This window comes from Cottoperca gobio, chromosome 17, assembly GCF_900634415.1.
Source record: "Cottoperca gobio chromosome 17, fCotGob3.1, whole genome shotgun sequence".
NCBI classification, from domain to species: domain Eukaryota; kingdom Metazoa; phylum Chordata; class Actinopteri; order Perciformes; family Bovichtidae; genus Cottoperca; species Cottoperca gobio.
The window spans coordinates 9,225,370-9,246,852 of NC_041371.1; the positions used below are offsets into that span (position 1 = coordinate 9,225,370).

The window sequence follows — 21,483 nt, forward strand, 5'->3', positions numbered from 1 at the left end:
GACGAAGCCCATCTACAGTCTGGTCATGTATTTAGTTCACTTTGACGTACTGGCAGATTGATTTTTGTGAAAATCTTTTAGGAGAATGTCACTTCATCTAGTTTTTGCCATCATCTTTTATTTCCTGCTCACAAAAGCGCCACAGTTAACCGGTGGGATTGTGCCAAACTTTTGTGCAGTTTACTGTAGAATTGCAGAGCCATGCTGTACAAAGCTCACTGAAGTTAAAAGGGTCAAATGGTTTATAAAGATACAGCCTTTGAAACTGGCAAACTTTCAGCCTTTATTTATGCAATAACCTGCAGGCAAATAAATATTTATTTTCCTATTTTTCATTGCACTTTTATTCTCATTGAGGATTCAAACACAACAGCGACAACAATTGGTCGATCATTATATCGATTATTTAATCATTTTTTTTAACTGGTTTCACTTCATGAAATATGGTTCTTAATTTCCTATTGTATTACATTTAAAATATTTATGTTATGGACAGCAATTAGCAATTGAATAAGCCAACTTAAGTGTTTATAATTTGTTTATATTAATACAGTGATAACTTGAGAACAAACAAAACTAACTTGCTAGCTTCAGACCTAAATCCCAATCAAAGAAACAACCAGTTGGTAAATATGTATCTTTCTCCCCGACTAATTTGCTCATATCCAGTTTTTTGTTTATGTATTTACAACATTTGAAAACACACAACTTCCCAGAAGTAATTGTGAAACCCCAAGAGTAAATACAATCTATGCAGCCTATTTCAATATAAGGTTTCAACACGGTGCAATCTCTGCGCAGGACAGAGCTAATCCTTTTTCAAAAGACAGCTATTATCAGGCTTGATTCAACTTGTTTGGTTTTTCCAGTGACATTTAGAGACTTCGACTGGATAATCACACTTTGAAAAAGGCCACAATGAAAAACAATACAAATCCTCAGAACTAAAAAAAAACACAAATGACAACTCCACAAGCAGTGCCAGTTTCCCACAGGGATGGAGCACACAACTATGTGTCATAACAATTATTAGAACAAAGACCACCTTCCTGTTTTGGATCATGGCTTTCTCACCATCTGAACCCCCCAAGAAGAAGACACCATCTCCAAAATGGGAGTGTAGACTCCCTGTCTCCAGGCAACAAGGTGTGTAATACCAGGTGAACCACCCACACTCCCTCCCCATGTCTAAACCGTAACAATTAAAGTGTTCACACTAAACAGGGAGCCGTCATTACAGTAAGCCGGTTTGTTGCAGCAATAATTCCTTTTGGGCTCGAGGCGATGCTAATATGAAGAAAGTGACAGCATAAACAGTAAGGTAACCACCGTCACTATACAGTAAGACATGTTTCTATTTTCTCTCCAAAATGTATGCTAAAAGCCCGCATGACTCATAGCTGAGTAGACCGGAGCCAAAAATGCCATATCCTACTACAATTAGAGTAAAAATACCCCCCCGCTAAAAGGTTTACTTATTTCTGACCTCTCTGTACAAAGAGCCTTGTGCTGGTTTGGATGTCTCACTTGTTGTGGGTAAGGAGAAAAGTTCATCTCTAACAGAAGGGCCTTTCACCAAGCATTGTGTGGAGCAGGGTAGTCTTTAAACAGCACGCCTCATATTAAGCCCTCTCAGTGTGGGTTTGACATGTCTGAACAAGAGCGAAGACACCCATCTGATTCAGTTTCAGGTCACAGCTCTCTGAGACAATATCAGATTAGGCTGCCGCCTAATTTTCTTGGATTTCATGAGCCTATACTCTTCCCTTTTATATGGTGAATTTTATTTATATTAGGTTATTTTTCTAAGTAATTGGAGGGGTTGTTCAAAGTTAACACTCCCAACTAGCAATTAGACAAACACATTGAAAGGTTCCAGTCTTTAGCACTTATTACTGCAGTAACGCAACATTAACAAAGAACCAATGAATAGAGAAATAAACAGAAACGAGTTAGAACAACGAGTTAGAATTAAAAAAAATAAAAGCCAGCAGATGCTTTTCTCACATTTACCGAGTCCCCATAATCAAACTTTCATAAAAAGGGACACATTCACATAAAAGCCAATCCATTGATGACCGTGCAGGGAAATTAAGTGTCATCAAAAGCCAACACATAAATGGAGGCCGTTGACTAGCGCTGCAGCACACTCTGTTATTATTGACCATAACAACACCACTTATGTTTTCGAGGACAAGACAAGAAGAAAGGAAGAGGAAATGAGGAGCTTTTGCACAAAATTGGACAAGACCTAACATGTGCATTAAAGGTCTTTTAAAGAAATCATCAGATACATTTCCTCTCACAAACACACCCATTACGAACTGTAACATAGTGAAAATGCCCCAGTATTTCCATCCTTGGAGCAGATATAGTACAACCAGTTTGGTCGCAAGCAGAAAAAAATCCCCTAATTGAATCCATGTGCTCTGTATTACGTCATTCTTTAAAAATGAGCACCCCTACATTACGGTGTCCCAGAATGCCTATGGAAACAGAAAGTCCCTGCATTTGTAATGCTTAGAAAGGACACCAGTGTCTTTGTCTCTGCGAGAGGGAAACAACATTGCCAGCTTGTTTGTTAGGTTTTTCACTTCACTGCTCATGTCTACTCAGATAAAAATGACCATTCAGTTTGAGGGTAGCGAAGCACAATCACCCCCCCCCCCCCCACCCTCCCTCTCTTCTTCCATTTCATGAGAAAAGAAAATGCAATGCGAGCAAAAACCATGTGCGTATGGTTGTCTGAGTGTGTGTGCATGTGCATACATGCGGGCATTTTCATGTGCAGTGATTCTGATGTGGTTTTTGGAATAAGAGAGGACAACCTTGAGGTCAAAACTTCCACGCTCCACTGACTTTCCAAAACATGCTTTCCCACCATCATAAATTACAGAGTGAGAATTTAGCTAGCAATTAGTATTCCTACTTCCCTTATTTGCCAACCTCATGACCAACCAACATTCTGTGTGACTACTTTTATCATGCCTGTTTTGACAAAATGGACCTGTATCATCTTCCTATTGTGTGCTGCTTTCCAGAGCCATTTACACAGAGAACAACCCAGTCAGAGCTCTTATCTCTGTTGTTTTGCGCTCCCAGACACCAAGCTCTTTATTTTATCAAAAGGAAGTAAGTGACAAACACAATCGGCAGTCTAATACGATCTGGATGACCTGCTCTGCTTAAAGCTCTTAAAGCCTTGTGTTGTTTACCCACACAGCCAGGTATTGATCATTTCCCCGAAAATAAATTGAACATCCTGTTTCAAACAAGATTCTCATTTAACTTGAGATTTGCAAATTGGGTTTAGAAACATCTTGCCGTACAATGCCCAGGTTGACTGACTCAATTTGTTAGGAGTTGGAGAAGAACGTGTCAGATTAGTAGCTTTCCTTCTCCCCAAAACAGTGAACAAACAGGAAACAATCAACAAGAGAAAATCTGCATACAAAGTGAAGGATGATCTAATAATTGCAGGCCCTAATTCAACTTCAAACAACAGTTTGTAGACTTGTTGGAGAAAAGTAAAACTGTTTCTATAACAGCAGGATGCTCCTCAGCTACTGATCCACAATCCTGATGAACAAAATGTACCCTTGATGAGTTTTGCAGTGGCAGATCACAAGAGTTATTATCAGATTTCCCTATGCTCGTGCTCACACTGTACCACAAAGTGACTTTTCAATATCTTGCTCTCTCCCCATTTCTCCAGCAGGTGAGAGGGCATTACCCCAGTGTTATAGTTTGTCCCAATTTCCAAAACCTATTTGTCTTAAAAAGAATGACCTGTTGTGAGTCTGGCTCACCCACCAGTGCTGGTTTGAACGATATAGGCAAATTAATCTTTTAAAACCAATTTATCCACAAGGGAACAAAGCAAAGGAAATTCCATCTTCATGAATAAATTTCATGTCAGATTTGAGATAAAAGAGGATGGATGACACACATGGGGGGATTTTCTTCAAATTGTCAATAGGTAATGTCAAGTCAAAGGCAAGTAAGAATAAATAAGCATCAATGAGCACTAGTCCGTCTACTGGATCCCGCTGACACCTTGTACCGAGACTTATTACAAAGTTCTATCTACAGTCCCATTCCCAGAATTTCAATCCTAGATAAGCACATTGCTTGACCACCTACACCGCATGAACAGCCACCCCTCCTCCAACCCAAAGACCCCCAGAGAGCCCCTATCTCAGCACATGGTTCACCGAGCACTCATGCATCTCCGGGCTCGACAGAGTGGCTTTGTTCATCCACAGGTGGGGGTGGGGACGCAGGCTGCACACCTCAAACCCATCACCCTGTATCTCCCTTCCCCCAAACCTCACTCGATCTAGAAGTTATCATCAAGAAACACTTGAACCGAGTGTGTAGTGCGCGCATGTGTGTGTGTTTAGGTTTGTGAGGGCTGTGCTTCAGCTTTCTGGATTTAATTTAGGAGCAAACACTTAGGCAGGTAGCAACAGGCGGTGAGGCCCGCCCAGGGCATTGAACACCTAACTTTACTCAGACTGATCGGCACACCTACATTCCTAATGCCTGACTGACTGACTCTGCTGTGGAATAAATGGACAAATACCACTTGACACTCCACCATAGGAGTAGGTCTCCTTGGTAACATGTCATGTGAGAATACAAATACACTGGGAGACCAACAAGGTTGACCTCAGGGACCCATTACAAGCATTATGCTAGCATAAGAATGACCTTTGCTGGTCCAAAGATTGAGATTAAATACAGGATATGTGTGACCTGACATAAGTAGAAGTCATAAAGTTGTCACAGACATGTGAAGGGATGAAAATGGATGTCGACGCAAAAAACGTAGAAAAACACAGCTATTAATTCAAATAGTTAAAATGATTTGCCTCTCTGCCTTGTCTTCTAGGCAACTGGACAAACACTCCACTTTCAGAGTTAACCTTTAAACACAGTGCTTAAGTCGTCTTCTTTTCGCCCCATCATTATAGCATGTAAGCCCTCTTAATTTAGCCCTGCTAGGCTGCCAAACGAATCCCCATTACAGCCACTAACTGCTTTAATACTACTGCTTTAAGCTGTGTCTCTATAAGGCCAACAGACTCCCTATCAGTACTCCCATGTCCTGTGTGTGGGTAACACAGAGACAATACTGGGGCTGTGTTACACCACAGTAAAATCACTCTAAAATAAGCCATTATAATGTGTCCTTATCAGTAAGTGCTGATTTGAGTTTACTATACTTACCTACTCATTTACTGAACTTCAAAAATCCTACGCAAGTCAAATTATTTGCTGTCCAAGTGTTGACACACATGAGAAACACTGGAGAAATGAAGTACCCGAAATAGAAATTCCAAAAGAACTTTCTGAAACCACACGCTTTTGAATGCCATCCAAACTCACAATTCCCCATGTGTTTTTCATTTGCCTGTCCTTCTAAAAAAAAACACAGTGCACTTCCATGTTTCTTTTGAGCTGTAACTTTCTGTGCAGTGAAGGACGGGCAAAATAATGGAGAACAGAGCTGAGAAATAAATTCAGCAATCTTGCAGGTCTTACCTTGACCTTTGTGGGAGTCAATGCCTGCAGGAGTCTCTATGGCGACTGGCAGTGACTTATTATTCCCAGCCAGGGGATATTGGCTGGTGTCGTTGCTCTGGGACTGCAGGGTTTCACATTTGCCACTGAATGGCTGCTCTTTCCGCCTGAAACGGTTGGCTATGAGCTGCCATATGCTTGGTTCTTCCTGAACTGGTTTGGAAGACAGTTTTATTGGACAGAGGGGTACCTCCATTACCTTGACCTTCCCCCTGCTGCGGTACTGAATGTACTGCATGCCCCCATCCTCAGTCTGCTCACTGGAATTTGGAAGCGTTCTTCCTGTGAGGTACGAGAAAGGCCGTTGATGCATTGTTGTCTCCTCAGCTGTATTTGTAGTCCGAGAGCACTCCTTTAATTCCCGTTCAGACCCTAAAGTAACTTTGTCCCGGGGACGAGTCCTCCTGATTCGCAGGCTGAGGCTCCGTCTTAAGGAGCTCAGTGTATTTTTTGGAGCATCAGATGTACTGGATTTAGGAGAAGATTTTGTGTCTGTGTCACGTTCCTTCTCTTTGCTCTTATCTTGAGGTGCTTTGCCAAAAAGCCTCCAACGGAAGCCCCCTTTGAGAAAGCCTACTCCATCGCTCCTCTGGCTGTCTATCTCATCATCAGAGCCCCTCTTTCTTAACTCCAGCACTGTCATACTGACAGGCCTGGCCTTGAAGCTCCTCTGGCGGACCCTAGGGGTCACCTCTGCGGGGACCAAAGGCCGCTGATTAAGGCCATCTACAGCCCTCAGCTCAGCCTTCCTGCTCCTGTTCTGCTGGTTGTTCTCTAAAATGCCTGCCCTCTTGACGGGGTGCTGGGTCCGGGGCTCCGACAGAACTGGGCCTGGGCCTGCCAGCATGCACACACTCCTGGGCCTCCTCAGCCGCCTTTCTTGTTCAGGTTGAGAATCTATTTGCTGCTTGATTGAGTCGCCATACATGCTCACCGTTCTCCTACCCAGTGGGGCTTCATCCTGACGCGTCCTTCGCAACACGGCCCGGGGCAGAGAGCTATGTCCTGCAGCGGTGCCATGTTCCCTAAAGACAAGCCCTTTAGCATGGACGGTGACAGGTCGTAAAGTTGAGCTCTGAATGTGTTGCACCTGGGTGTCTGTCTGAGCGACTGACTCTGCCACGTCTCTGCCTTGCTGTGAGGAGTTACCTGTGTTCTTGCAGGGCTGTTTCAAAAACCTGTCTGTCTTCATTTTTTCCTCCACCTCCTCCAACTCCTCCTCATTTTCTTCCTCAACTACCTCCTCTCTTTGCCTCCCAGCTCTACCTGTGCAGCTCAGTGGGGGCCACCTGTCAAGCTCCTGTCGTGCCCTGCCCATCCTGGGGCTGTTCTCCATTGGCACTACACTAATTATATCTCCTCCTGGCTGGCGATTCTCAACCAGGGTGTCGGTGACCCGGCCCATTCCCAACTCTGGCACATCTCCCTGTGTTTCGTTCAGGATTACAGAGATATGGTAAACAGTTTTCCCCTTCTGCGGTTGGCCAATAGCTGTACTCCTTGGGGTCGCATCCACGGTCCCATTGCTAAGGAATAGCATGACACTTCACTGAAACCGATTCACACATACATCCCCATTGACAATAGTGTAGCACCAGCCAATGTTCACATTCTGCCGGGGAGTGGTTGAAATTCAGCTCATAAAGTCCTTCATTTGAAGACTAAATTCCTATGCCAGGCATAATCCTTCACCTTTGACATGGGAAAAAACTTCAAACAAGCCCCGCTGCCACCTGCATCTTCTGGCTCCGTTACTCACACAGGCATTTAGATGGTAGCTGCTTTCTCCCCACACTCTGTTCTACATGTCTCGCACGGGTAGATGAACAAAAGAAAAAAAACTGGTTATCCGATGCTTGTTTTGTAACAAAGTCATATCTGTAATAGCTGCAAAAGTTGAAACTTTAGAAAAAAATGAATCACCCTTCCTCTTTGGCAAATCACGAACTGTGAGCAGTCCTTGTTGTTGGCGGTGCAGACAAACCCCTTAATCTCTGAGCTCTTGCCATGCAGAGCATGAGGGAGTGTGTCTCTGTTTGAACTTTCAGCTGCCTTCCAACCCCCGGGACACATGGAAAACAAGGAATGGATCCCACAGGCATGAAACACGCCCTCCAGATTTCTCCGGAGCTGCTAGTAGCCCCCAGAGACATAAACAGACAAACGTGAACATGAGATTGAGAGACGACTGAGCTGATTACACACTGCTGTAATCAACAAAGACTACCAGTTATGAATAGACACTTTATGTCTTCTGACCAATGGCAAAACACAAAAAGAGGATACCTTCCCATGTTTAACGGAAAAACAGAGAATAGAGTTCAGCAAGTTCTTTGTTAATTTATCCACAGTTTAGTGACCACCCGGTTGTATAGCATAGCTACACTGCTTAGGTTGTACACAGTTTGGTCATAATATCTTTGATAGGGAAACACTAGTACGATATAACTAAATGCCTGCCTCTCACTACAGGACCTAAAAGAACAGAAATGCAAACGTGACCTGCGTTAGTAACATGAAGTATCCACACACCACACTTTCAGTGGCTCCCACTACACAGCCCACACACAGTGGGAGAGCTGAAGCTTAATGGACCAAACAGCCTTACCATTTTTCCTGTTCCATTTCCTCTTTTTTACAGGTGTGGTGCTCTATGATGCTTTGGTGAACTGAAACGGGGACATCAAATAGAGGGCCATGTACTATATAAAGAGCATCATCTGAATCAAGCCAGATTTACCTGCTCAACTCTGCAGCACCCTAGTTACAGTGTGGTTTGGGCTGGAACACTGCCCCTTTGTGGTCAAAAAGAGAAAAATGCTGGGACCTTTTCACCTGAGGTTGCATTGATATAAATTAAAGTTAACATAAACATTTGTATGATTTTCCTGAACAATGTTTTCATGACAACACCAGAACATATATCTCATATAGAGAGGTCTATATGAGTGTACATACTATACTATCTGAGTGTGTGTGTGTGTGTGTGTGTATATATATATATATATATATATATATATATATATATTTTTTATGTGTATACCTCTCCTTCCAACATTTCCTATTACATACAAACCCTGACACAGTTGCATGATCATTTAGCTTTACTGCTTATGAGGGATTTTGGCAGAGAAATGGCAACACTGGTTGCCCATTTTCAGAGTGCGTCACTCAGGGAAATCCAGTAGAACCATGAAGGTGGAAGTTGCAGTCTAAGTGTCAGAGCAGCTTTGTGCCAAAAGCTGATTCTCACCAGCATTGGATTACTATTATAAACTATTGTTTCATATATAATTTGTTTAAAACACCCTAAAGCCTTCAAACAGCTGAAACGATTATAATATATTCAGTTTGAAGGGAAAACATGCTCAAAATGAATTACTTTAAGCTCATTTCAATCAAGGCCATTCCCATTTCATACCATTAACCATCAACCATGTGTGAATAATGATATTGGAGGCATTTCTTGGCGCATTTTATCCATTTGTGTTCTTATCAGCAAAGTGGTGTGAGAATGAAAATAAAATATATTAAAAAAAAGGTATTGTTCCAGGAAAACAGGGCTTTACCACATACTTTAACCACACATACACAATTAGGGAAATCTTGATGTTTCTTATTAAGTAATATTGAGTAAAACATCAAGATGATAGTAAAGTTAGGGCCCCTGTTAAGCTGTAAAAGCTCATTGTGCTGGCTTTTACCTGTGTCTAGGAAGCAGGGGTTTGGAATGATATGAGGCTCATCGTCAAGCAAACGGTCCTTTTCGCTCCATTGGATCTGGTGGTGTCGAGTTCGCCTACGACCCCCAAAGCACAGCAACATCGTGTACCTCAAAGGAACTTCTCCGTGACTCACATTCAAAACATTCAGTTGCCTGTGATATTATGTGTCAGTTCAAAATGTTGGTCATCTTTTTATTTTCCTCTCCTCATGGGTTCATGCTTCTTTCAGGCATTGCTATAAAAATCTCCTTGAAGCTCAGTTTTCAGCCCCTGTATGTTGATCCAGCTTTTTTGTCCAGCATGAATACTCCTTTGTGAGTTGTATCATGTTGTGGCCATGATGTGTCTTCCATGCGGACTTGATAATGTAGATACCAGCAGAAGCCCGACCAGTTACACGACAGTCTGAGGAAGTGGCTCAGAGATGCCGTGTGTCACGGTGCACTTGAAGTAGTTACCTCCTGGTAATTCGTAATGCAGGTGTTGGCTAACAGGGTCCAACATAAGACACACTGATAGGATTAAAGTTAATCCACTATCCTGTTGTCTCTGCTGTTGTGGTTCGGTCCAGAGGAAACCTGCGCTGTGGTAAATCCTGAGATTTCGAAGTGTTGACTTGTTAACAGAGCTGCTCTTGTATGCCTGTCTCTCCTCCTCGGTCCCACAGCTAAACCTTTCTCCCTCTTGTAACCGTATCTTGATGGCAGCTGGGAGGGTATTTCAGAAAAACTGGATTAGCATGTTTCGAGGTTCCTGAATTACCCTCCGCCTCCGTATCATGTATGTACACATCAGCATTATTGTGAGAAGATGTCATATTGTGCGTTTTGGCCATTTATCTCTTTATCTGTGTGTGTGTATGTGTCACTGTTACAAACATGAGTGTACTGTAGTTGTTTTGACAACATGGCCCTGACTTTGTCCTTTACTTCCCTATGGCTACATTCAAAGACAAAAGATTTTCTTGGTACTTTTAAACACATTTCTTAGATTTGTTATCATCGACATCTGTTAAAAAATATACTGAAATAGATTTAGTTGAATATCCCAAAAGCCCTGAATTACATTGTAAACGCAGCACACATACATAAAGTAAATTATAATACAAGAGGGTTTTGTTATCTAATGGGAAATAACCCTCAAATTTAATTAATCAAATTTTATTGGACAACTCATAAACCCTAGTTAGATTACCTGTATTTTTGCCTCTTCTTCTTAATTGAATTCACTAAGGGCTTATGTTAATCAATAGCATAAACTAAGGACCTACACACCGATTTAAAGACTGCATTTTAAAGTATTTTCAAATTTTGAGCTAACTTTTGAAATTGGACAACCTCAGTCGGGTGTCTTCATGCTGCAGTCACCTCCTACTGTAAGTCTGAAGATAGTGAGTGGCTGAATTGGAAAAGGTTTTCACAGTATTACCAATTACCTTAGGGGCTTAAGTAATTTCAGGGGCTGTGATACCTTTTGAATACCTATTAACAGGACAGATAGGTTTTAATAGCAGACACGACAGACGGGCAGCACTGGTGTGTTTATATAAGGACGCAGACACTATGTGCAGCAAGCGCTGGTGATGTCTAGCATATTGCGTGATTCATCCAAGCCACAAGTAAAGCTGACTAACCCCTTGTCAGTAATGGAACATGAGTCAGTGTGAAGAAGACATCCGTGCACATATGTACACTCTTTCAAGAAGACAGTTTGCTTCCTGTGTCAAACAGGGAACAGTCGATGAGAGCGACGACCTGACATAGGATAATCAGCATAAGGCTGGTAGGTGGTTGTAGTCGAACGTTGCCCAATTTTATTTTTGTCAATAAGGTGTTGCTGACCTCATTCACACATACGCAACCGCAGCACGACTCACACCTGACGAGCATCCAGCTTTCTCCAGTATCGCACAGAGAGACAAAATTTCCCGTGTCATCTACTTTCTAAAAAGCACAAACACACACGTGTCATCTACTTACTAAAAAGCACAAACACACACGTGTCATCTGCATTATTCAGAAGCCTTCGGTTGGAGCTTTGCATGACAAATCCGTGCCAAAGCTTGCGACAGTAAATCTCAAGCTTCATCTTTTGATGTCACGCTTAAATATAGCCAAATGTGAACATGTGAATGTAAATTAACGTATTGCACGGGGAGGAAATTATTCACAGTTATCAGAAAAAGTCCTTGATTGAAGAGGCTTCTGACCTCACTGGACAGAGTCAGAACAGTGATTGGCGTCACCACAGACCAGCCACATGAGCTCTGAATTGCTAATCAACCCTGTACGAGATTCTGCCTGAGGCTTCAATCATACCAAAGATCTCCTGATACCATCTTTTTTGCATTTTCAATTTCAGCTGCAAGTAGCTGTGCTCCTTTTGGGCAGAAGACAGAATAATGTTGACACTTAGTTCAAATAAATACAGGGAGGAAGAAATACAAATCCTGACAGAGCATTTCTAGAAGTACTATGTAGACATAGATCTGGGCTGTATGACCCAAAATCAATATCATGTTCATTTTACATCTCAAAGGCTGTAAACTTTTAACTACCACCAGAGCTCCCTGATAACTGATCTTCTGAAAGATCATGTTTTAAATATGCTGAATAATTATGTTGCCAGTAACTTAGTTTAGAATAAAAAATGAAAGTAGCAAGACTGGGTGTTAAAAGTTTCCTAGGGGACCGCTCATTAAAGCATTTGGAGGGCTTTAACCAAAACATACCAAGATGAGAAACATAAGGTCGCTCCATAACTCCTTGAATTATATGAATATACTCCATTAGTATATTTATTATGGTCTAATAGTGTTTGAATTATTTTAGATACAGTGATGTATGTAATGTTAAGTTACATGGCTAAGCTGTCATGAACGGCAATCAATATAGTGGATTAAAGCATATTATATACATACATACATACATAGCATGTAAAACGCTGTGTCTTAAATCACTCACTAGTTACTATATAGTGCACTACATTTAGTCAAAATAATCAAAATTGCTAAAATATAAAAAAAAGCAGCATTACATGAAATGTTTTAGATAAAGAAACAATGTTTTCAGTCATGTAAAGCTGAAATTATTTAGTTTAATTAAACTAATTAGTCAATCTTCACAAAACCCAATTAACTGTTAGGGCAATTTTGTAATCACAAGTGCCAAATATTCTCTGGTTTAAACTTCAATTATGATAATTTTCTGACTTCTTTCTGTGATTATAAATGGAATATTGTTTGCGTTCAGGACCATTGACCGAAGAAAACAAGTAATGACGACTTCACCTGAGGCTTTATGGAACTGGGATGGGCCGTTTACTGACATTTTATCAACCAAATGACTAATCTGGATAATAATTGACAGACAAATCAATAATGAAAGTAATCAGCCCTACGGTCATGTACATTGTGAATTAATTGGCATACTAGAAAACGAATATTGAAGCTGAAAAATAATTTACAATGCAGGTGCTATTGTTATGGTTTGAAAGCTGGTTTGGATGAGAGTCTAAAAAGTAAATATCTTGAAAAAGTGTTCATCTGGGCACTTCCTTCTTACAGTTATGTGTAAGGCCATATTTATTTACTTTACGACATTGTGTCTCGAGTTTCACAAGACCCAGGAGTTATGTGACTGATCATGCCACTGTGTCAACCCAGCCAGGGAAAAAAAAATATTCTGTTACTACATCTTTAAGAAAGAAGAGGGGAATAAATGATCACAGTTAATTATATGTGTGGGCAGTCACAAGGGACTTCCTCTGGAGCACACTGATGTTTTCCTGGGTGTGACTATTCTGCTCTCTGAGGTACAATTAACACTTGATATGACTCTCCCAAACTATTACAAACAGGGCTGTCAAGCAGTGAATTCCCGTGAAAGATTGAAATGATAATTTGATAAAGTAACACACACACACACACGGGAATGGTTGTTAAAGCTGAAAACTGAAATGAGGTGTTTCTCCCCTAAATAAACGTACAACAGTATTTATTCCCAAATGCCACGATGAGATTTGCTTAGAGACGTAATGTAAACAAACTGCAGTTGTGGTGCAAACGCAATCCAAATCTGTGCATCTGTGCATACAGGAACTCACGTGGAAAAACACACACAGCGAAAATAAGCAAGACATGTGCTTTTGATTCCCCCACACTGATTACACAATGACCTACCAATTTTCTAAAAGACATCAATTTACCAGACCACTTTCCCCTTTGTGTAATCGACACTGGATTAATATCTGCCAATGAATAAATCAGGAGAATCATACACAGAGACACAGGGGCTACAGACAGCAAAGAAAGTTTATGATAATTATGCTTGCAGTAGTGGTATTGAGCGTGGGTGTAGAGCTTTTTAAAATTCAGCTGCACTAGCGACGAGCATACGTCACCATTGCTCTGCTGCAGAGAAAATGATAGTTCCGAAGATGTCTGTGGGAGGTTGTGAAAAAATTCCAGACGCTTCTGTCTCTAAAATCCAGGCTTTGAGAGAGAGCTGGTGCGTTTTAATATTGTGTGCGTGAGAGAAAGACGGAGAATGTATGAGATGGAACGAGAGAGAGAGAGACAGTGACGGTGTGTATTCTTTACATAACCTATGCTGTATAAGCAGCATGAAGCCTGTGTCCTCAGACAGAAATGATACTGAACACAAAGTGCCACGGATCAGTGTTTAATTGCTCTTTGTGTGTGTGTGTGTGTGTACCTGCAAATGTACTGAACATGCATGGGTGGATGAATAGGCGGTAGTCTTGACTTTATGACTGTTGCTTCATGCAACCATCACTACCACCCTGCAGCCAATATGTTACTATTCGTTTGATGTGTCAGATGAAGAGGTCAGAAAACTGTGGGTGAGGTTTGCAGACTTGGCCGGAGAGAATGGAACAACTGAACACAGAAAAAGGTCAGTGTGAATTTCAATAACTGGGAATGGGCAGGGGAAACACGGAGGCATGTACTTGTTCGTAGAAGATGACAAAACAAACAGTGAGAGAACGTAGGAGGAAGCTGCAGAGAGATGCACAGTTTTTTACTGGCAGGTTTGTGTGGGCTGGTGGCTCCCAGTCCTCCTCCTCCTCCTCCTCCTCTACACATTAGTTTGCAAACCCCCGCTTACTTCTGGTGTCATCTTTTGAAACCTGCCTTCAAACTCGGCTTTTATGCAATAGCTTTGATGTGGTTTCACATTCTGCAATTTTTCATTTTAATGTAGGAGTAGTAATATCGGTATGATTCTTTGGTGTTATTACAAAAGCAACACAGAGAGATGACCCGTAAGATCAGCAAGGATGAGATATACTTGATTTAAGTGGAGCAATTCCCCCGAAAACAATGGCCAAATGATAGCTACAGTATGCAACAATTTGTTGACAAATTGACATGGCATGGCACCAGATTACTAAGCGAGGTCAGAGGTAGGGCCGGGCAATATATTGATATTATATCGATACCGTGATATATCTTAGAATTTGGAAATCGTAATATGGCATAAGTGTTGTCTTTCCTTGGTTTTAAAGGCTGAATTACAGAAAGGTTTACCCACTTAGTCATTATATCTGCATTGCTCATGATTACTTATCAAAAATATCATTCTGTAAATATTTTGTGAAAGCACCAATGGTCATATCGACAATATCAATCAAGATATTTGGTTAAAAAAAATATTTATATTCGATTTTCTCCATAGTGCACAGCCCTAGTCTCAGTGTGAGAGGCCCAATTTGAAAAGAAATCCCTTTAATCAGGCTTCTGTATAATTTAGAAGAAGTGCTTTGAGAATTGAAAGGACTGGCTGCAGTTTCAAGCGATCATGCTCCACAGATCATCTTCTTCCTCCAATTTCCTTTTTGTAACAGCAACATGTATTCTGTCATGTACCATCTGGCCTTGCGCTGCATCCTTGTAGCTCACCGCCATCCTGATGTAACAATACCGCAGTTGTTAAAATAAATGGAGCTGCCAATCACAACATTTGTCAGCCACAAACTGATGTCATCGTGCTATGACACTGTAAAGTTTAAACTGAAACTAGAGAGCCAATTTGACTTTAGTTCTGATTTTTGATTGATGCTCTGGAGATGCTAGTCATTACATTAGTCATTACCAACTGTTCTTTCTGTGGTTCACATGCAAAACCACAAGTCTGATTTCTTTCTTTCTGCTGGATCTTAGACGAAGCACCACATCTTAAGTATAATATAGTTCTGTTCAGTCTTCTCCTTTTAAGCTTTTTATTCAATGTGCTGTTGCAAAAAGATGGCCAAGAATAGCGACACATTTGGGCACAAGCTCCCATGTAATTTCCCACGCCTTTTGTCTCCGTTCCTGTGCCGCCCATGCATGCTGTGACAATAAGCTGGGAGCTTCGTTATGAAGCTGACAACACCATTTTACAAAGAAGTCAGGAGCAAGACCATTATTCCTACTGATGCCGCCCCACCAGTGCTAATAACATGCCTATGGAGCAGCTGCTGACTGATAACACAGGAGTCTTTATGTGTTTCCATCAAGTGAAAACAGTTCATGAACCTCAGGTTTACAAAATAAAACCTCTGTGTGAATAGATTCAGTGTTACTCCCTTGATACAGGGCCATTTGCGTACTGTTAACAGTTATGTAATCAGTTTTCAACAGATAACGGCTCCAGGATAGTGACGCATCATTGATTCTGTATTCAATGTGGGATTAATTGTTGTTGTGTTCATTTAGCTAGCATAACTGCGACTGAAGAAAATCTCAAAGCCTGTGAAATAGCTCTGGGAGATTTAGTTCCACAGGTGACTGACAATTAAGCCACGCTCCAGCAGTTCAAGTTAAAGGGCGCGCAGTATGACGGGCACCTTGGTAACTAACCCTTAGCATGGTGCATAGAGAGAGATGGGCACAAAATGGAAGACAGTGACGTAAACCTTTTAAGATCGTTGTAAATAATCTATTTACTTAGATATAGATGCCCTCTCAGGGTTTCAGTGTAAAATTGAAAACTTTGAAACATTGTGAACCTCCATCAGAAATGCCACGCCATCTGTATTCTGGATGCGAACATGTCCTCAGTCAGACACAGAGGCTTAGTTCCAGCTCAGTTGCCGTCTACCGACTGTCTACGCTGTCTGAATGAAACAGACGTTGAGGCTGGAGAGGCCACTGCAAACATCTGTATCCTAATTGGTGAAGTTTCATGACAGGTCTATTTGTCAGTAAGGAGCAGTTACATTACACGCTCGTCATGACCTTTTTTTTTATTTTTTATTTTTTTAGGCATCCTTGACATAATGACACATCATCCTGTCCCTGGCAGGTACATTGGAGGAGGAAACATTTCTTAATGCGCATTTATTTTTTCAGTCTAGAAAGATGTGAGCACGAGCAGCAGGTAGAGGTGAACCAGAGAACCTGAACGTGATTAAACTGGACGTGAAGACACTGAGTGATGGTGCACAACCTTTTCCTGCAATTTGGCTTTCGAGAAATGAGGACTGCCTGAGGGCTTTTGTTATAATGTCAACCAAAAATGGCAGCAGTGAGATGGACTAGCTGGGATATTAAGAAACAAAACAGCATAACATATTTACAAATATAACAGTAATATAACAGTAATATAGAAGCATGAGCTTGTTATCGTAATTTTTCCTTTTTTCTTTTGAAAACTGCTGATCAGAAGATCAGATTCTCCTCAGGGCACCACAGTGTGCTGAATAAACAGTTTCTGTGACTCCATTGGATATTTTATTATTTTGAGTCTTTGTCAGGTTTTGACACTGACAACTGAAACATTACACAAAACTATTGGCTATCAAACCAATTTCTGTTGGTTTGAGAAAACATGAGGAGCAAAAAGCCTGTGTGAGATATCATGTTAGGAGATAAGTGCTGCGTATTAAACTTGGAGATGGAAAAGGGCTAAACATAAAATGTACTCGGAATTCATATTAACTGATATCCATCTGTTCTCGAGAAACACCACAAGAGATCAACTTCACTTGTGCAGACTCAAATCCAGCCTGGAGATCGAATTCTTCCAAATGCTGACAAGCCACCTTTATTAGAATGGGGGGGGGGGGGGGGGGGGGAGTTCTCCCTTTAGGAAGTGTCAGAATCTAGTCAATTTAACGGAGGCACATGCTGTACCAAAAACTTCTGCAGCTCTGTGGAAAAAGGTCCAATCAGGCAGCTGCCACACCAGTACAGTTAAGACCTTTAGGCAAACATCCAAGGGAATGATGCTGTCATCACTTCTGCACTTTGTGTGAAGAAATTTCATATTTTTTGGTGGCATCACAGAGGCAGAAAATTGCTGGTGTAAAGTTTAGGCTGCACTAATTTCAGTAACTGGGCAATATGCACATTTTCACCTGAAACGAATCATTGGCAGCAAAGGAAATTACATCTAGATTGCAATAAACAGGCTTTTAATGAGCATGAGCAAAATATGCTGCACTTGAGATGCTGATTTGCCCCGGGTTTATACATTTCATTAACCAGAGGCCTCTTGAATGCACTTAATAGCAAATATAATCTATGCAGAACATGTACGGCGAACATTATGATTCCGCATTGCTGCCTCATTGAGATTTGAAGTGTCATAACCTCCTAAACCTCCAATCCATGCCAACTTTTCAGCAATTGATTTCTCCTCCTGCCACCGAGGTTGATATTGTTTGAATAGGATATACAAAAGCGCACACACACACACACACACACACACACACACACACACACACACACACACACACACACACACACACACACACACACACACACACACACACACACACACACACACACACACACACACACACACACACACACACACACACACACACACACACACACACACACACACACACACACACACCTCCCATATCTTTCCTTGTGTTATCCAAAGTGAAATAAGCAGCCTAATGAGCTGAGCATGTTGGTATGGGCTACTGGAAAACAATCCTTAGCAGCAGAAATGACACAAAAAACGTGATCTCCCCCAGGTTCTCCTCCTCTGCCTCCTCCTTCTCCCTCCTTCTGCATCTCTTCATCTTTAACTAGATCTATCCACCCACAACCCTCCCCCTGCTTGCTGAACACTGCATCAGCAGCATCCCCAGGAGAAGGGAGACCTGCTCTTTAACTAGCACCCCTACGAATACCTGCCACTTCTAAAACCACCAAGATGCACCATCCTCTTCTGCTCCCGCACCTTCTGCGAGAGTAAAGATTCTCTGTTACATAACCCTGCATGATAGATAACTGCAGACACTCCAGGATTAATCAAATTCAGGGGAAGCCCCCCCACACGGCCTGATCTACAGTACTAGGAGAAGATGCTATTTTTACATCTCCATAGGTAGTATAGTTTCCGAGGTCACATGGCTGCCCACCCCTCGGAGAAGCACGCTGCTGCAGTGCACTATTTCTGGGCTCTAGGAAGAGACCGGTGTGAGCGCTTGTGGGGGGAGAAACCTGCTGAAAAGGTGCTACAGCACTCCACTGCTTCAGGACTGATGCTGGAAAGATACAGCATGGTGCGAAAAATAACTGGGATCCCGACCCCCTCCCCCCGTTTGACCTCTAGTGTGACGGAGGCAGTTTAAACAGATAAAAGTCAAGGTCAGTTTTTTGGGGATCGAAAGGTGAAAGCTTGTGTAGCTTGCTGTTATTTTTGACCCGCAGGCTCTTTGTTTGGATTGAGCCTAAACCGATTTCATGGCCGCTGCTGCTGCATGCCAATGAGATCAGCACAGCAGCAGTGTCAGTTTAGCGCCCCATCGTAATGACAGCTGCAGGATGGTCGGCATTATGTCGACATCAGTCTCCCTTTCTCATAACCCGAGCCTCGTCTAACAAGTGAAACACAGAAGGACTGGTACATTCAGAGGACTTATAAAGAACTTTATGAAAGAAAATACAAAAAGGCCAGATAGTAGAGTCTGCGCCTCGGTAGACTTTATCATAGTAGATATCAAAAATGGCATCTTTAAAAGTATTTTGATGAACAAGAAAGATATCTAACATCACAGCTATGTGTCGTCTGAATGCCAACTGATGTTGTGTTGTGTTATGTAGGGCAGTGGTTGCAACCCTGTTTATCTAATGACCCCTTACAAAGAAGCAGTGTCTACTTCTAAACCTTTGTTGTGACCAGATAGACGTAATAATGATTTCTTAACTTTTAAAGGCTTGGGGAGGAACAATTATTATCCAGTAAACCACAAGAGAAAAAAGTAATGATTAGAAAAAAGCAGACTCTTGTGTAAAAACCTTAAATTAATCATTTCAATAATCAGAAAAGGCTATAGGTTAAGGTCTATAAATAGAATGGAAATGGCAATGGAAACTGAATGGGCTCCACATAAATGATTATAAGCAAATAAAACCTGTTCTGCCAAAAGACTGTTACTCCTTCGTGTTGGTGTGCAGTCAGAAGCACTATACACTACCATTATGCACTGGGTACCATTCAACGGGATCAAACAGATGATAAACATCGCTGAAAGCTAATAAAAATTGCTTGAGTTTAAATTGAAAACGAGCTGAAACAGGGTCCTTCCTAAAGGAGGATGATACCATCTTTCCATTAGATGATTTCATTCTCACCACAACACCACCTGAACATCTCCATGTATTCAGGTGACATCACGGCTCTGCTTTAATCTTGTACCGACGTCGAGTGATAATCTCTCACCTAATGAAAAACAAAGCCTGGCGAAGTTACCGTCAAAATGAGTGACTATTTTAAGGATCAAACACCATGTTAACCTGAGAGAAGTGATCAGATCAAATCAAAATTGATTTCACTCCAATGCATAAATCCAAAGAGATGACGATCTTGTGGGCTCAAAACTCTCAATCCGACGGATATGAATTCACTCCCTATTGAAGATGCTGGAGACGATGAGTCTGTCAGTAATGGAAATGTTCTTTCAGTCCCACCACAGTTACAAATGTATTTGATTCAAGGATTTTATGAGCATCAAAGAAGCAACAACATACGAAATGTTTAGGAGAAACAAGTGATTGAGTGTATATGGTGTCAATCTCGATGGTAATTTCCTGCTACTCAAACGGCAAATTAACTTCCTGTGTAAACTCTGTAAGGAGGTAAATGCATGTTTGCTTGCAAAATACTTGACAGATAAGCAGCTGCTGCCAGGGATTCAGTCTGATTTGCGCTGGCTTTCAGTTTCGTAGACTTTGCTTTGAAAGCACACACTGGAAAAGTCATGACACATGCACATTCGGTATGAAACAAACACCACAGAGAATGCATAACTTACACCAAGGCCATCCTTGCCAGGATCCTGCGGGGCACTGACCTTGAATAAACTCTCTATTCTAATGCTTATTCTAATAATACAAATATGTGGGAGAGGGATTGCTAATTATCCTTCTCACATGCAAATAGCCGCTTGGTCTGCTTTAATCCTTTTTGCGTCTCCATATCTCCTAATGGTCCAGCAATGACTCATGCTGCAATAGATCTAAGGCCTAGAGAAACATGTATACATGTATCAAGGTATCCAAAGCTTACTCGCTCACGAGTAATGTCGACAAGTGCCTTGATGCATGCATTAAAAAAAACTGCAATTCATACTTATTTTATGGCTTATGAACAGAGGAAACCATTCCTCTTTTTAAAGCTGATGTGGCCATGAGACCATGGGAGGTGCAACTTAAATGCTTTTCCACTTCTTAGTGAGTGTCATCAAACATAAAGCTACTCGAGGCAAGGTCACACCACAACCCTTTAAAGGCTAAGACTTACTTAATATAAACTCCTCTTCCCAGAAAATGCGACAGAAAAAGCTCTTCAATGTGAGAAAAAGGACATCTTCAATTAAATATACAGGTCACGTGGGGGATGTGCCTCAACTGTTCAAGTCCATTCAACCGAACCCACAAAATAAATGAGAAATATAGTCAGTCAAGTGATAAGGACAGTATAATTCTGGCACACTGGCTTTTTAAAAAAAATATATACTCCAAATAGACTTCCAGATCCACAAATAATAACCAAAACATAATAGCATCTGTGCACAGCCCCTGGAGAAGGGACAGCTGCAGAGAGTAAATAAACGCTAATCTGACTTTAGCCAACAACTGAGCACTGCCTTGACACAATAAACGGAGGAGATTCATCTAAATCCCAACATAAGCTCTGCCCACGTA

At 41.5% G+C, this 21,483-nt stretch overlaps 1 protein-coding gene across 1 annotated transcript in view; it reads right to left on the reverse strand.

The window, feature by feature from the left end:
• agap3 (ArfGAP with GTPase domain, ankyrin repeat and PH domain 3) overlaps positions 1–21,483 on the reverse strand; it is a 115,058-nt gene that overhangs the window by 64,169 nt on the left and 29,406 nt on the right. The window lies entirely within an intron of this gene.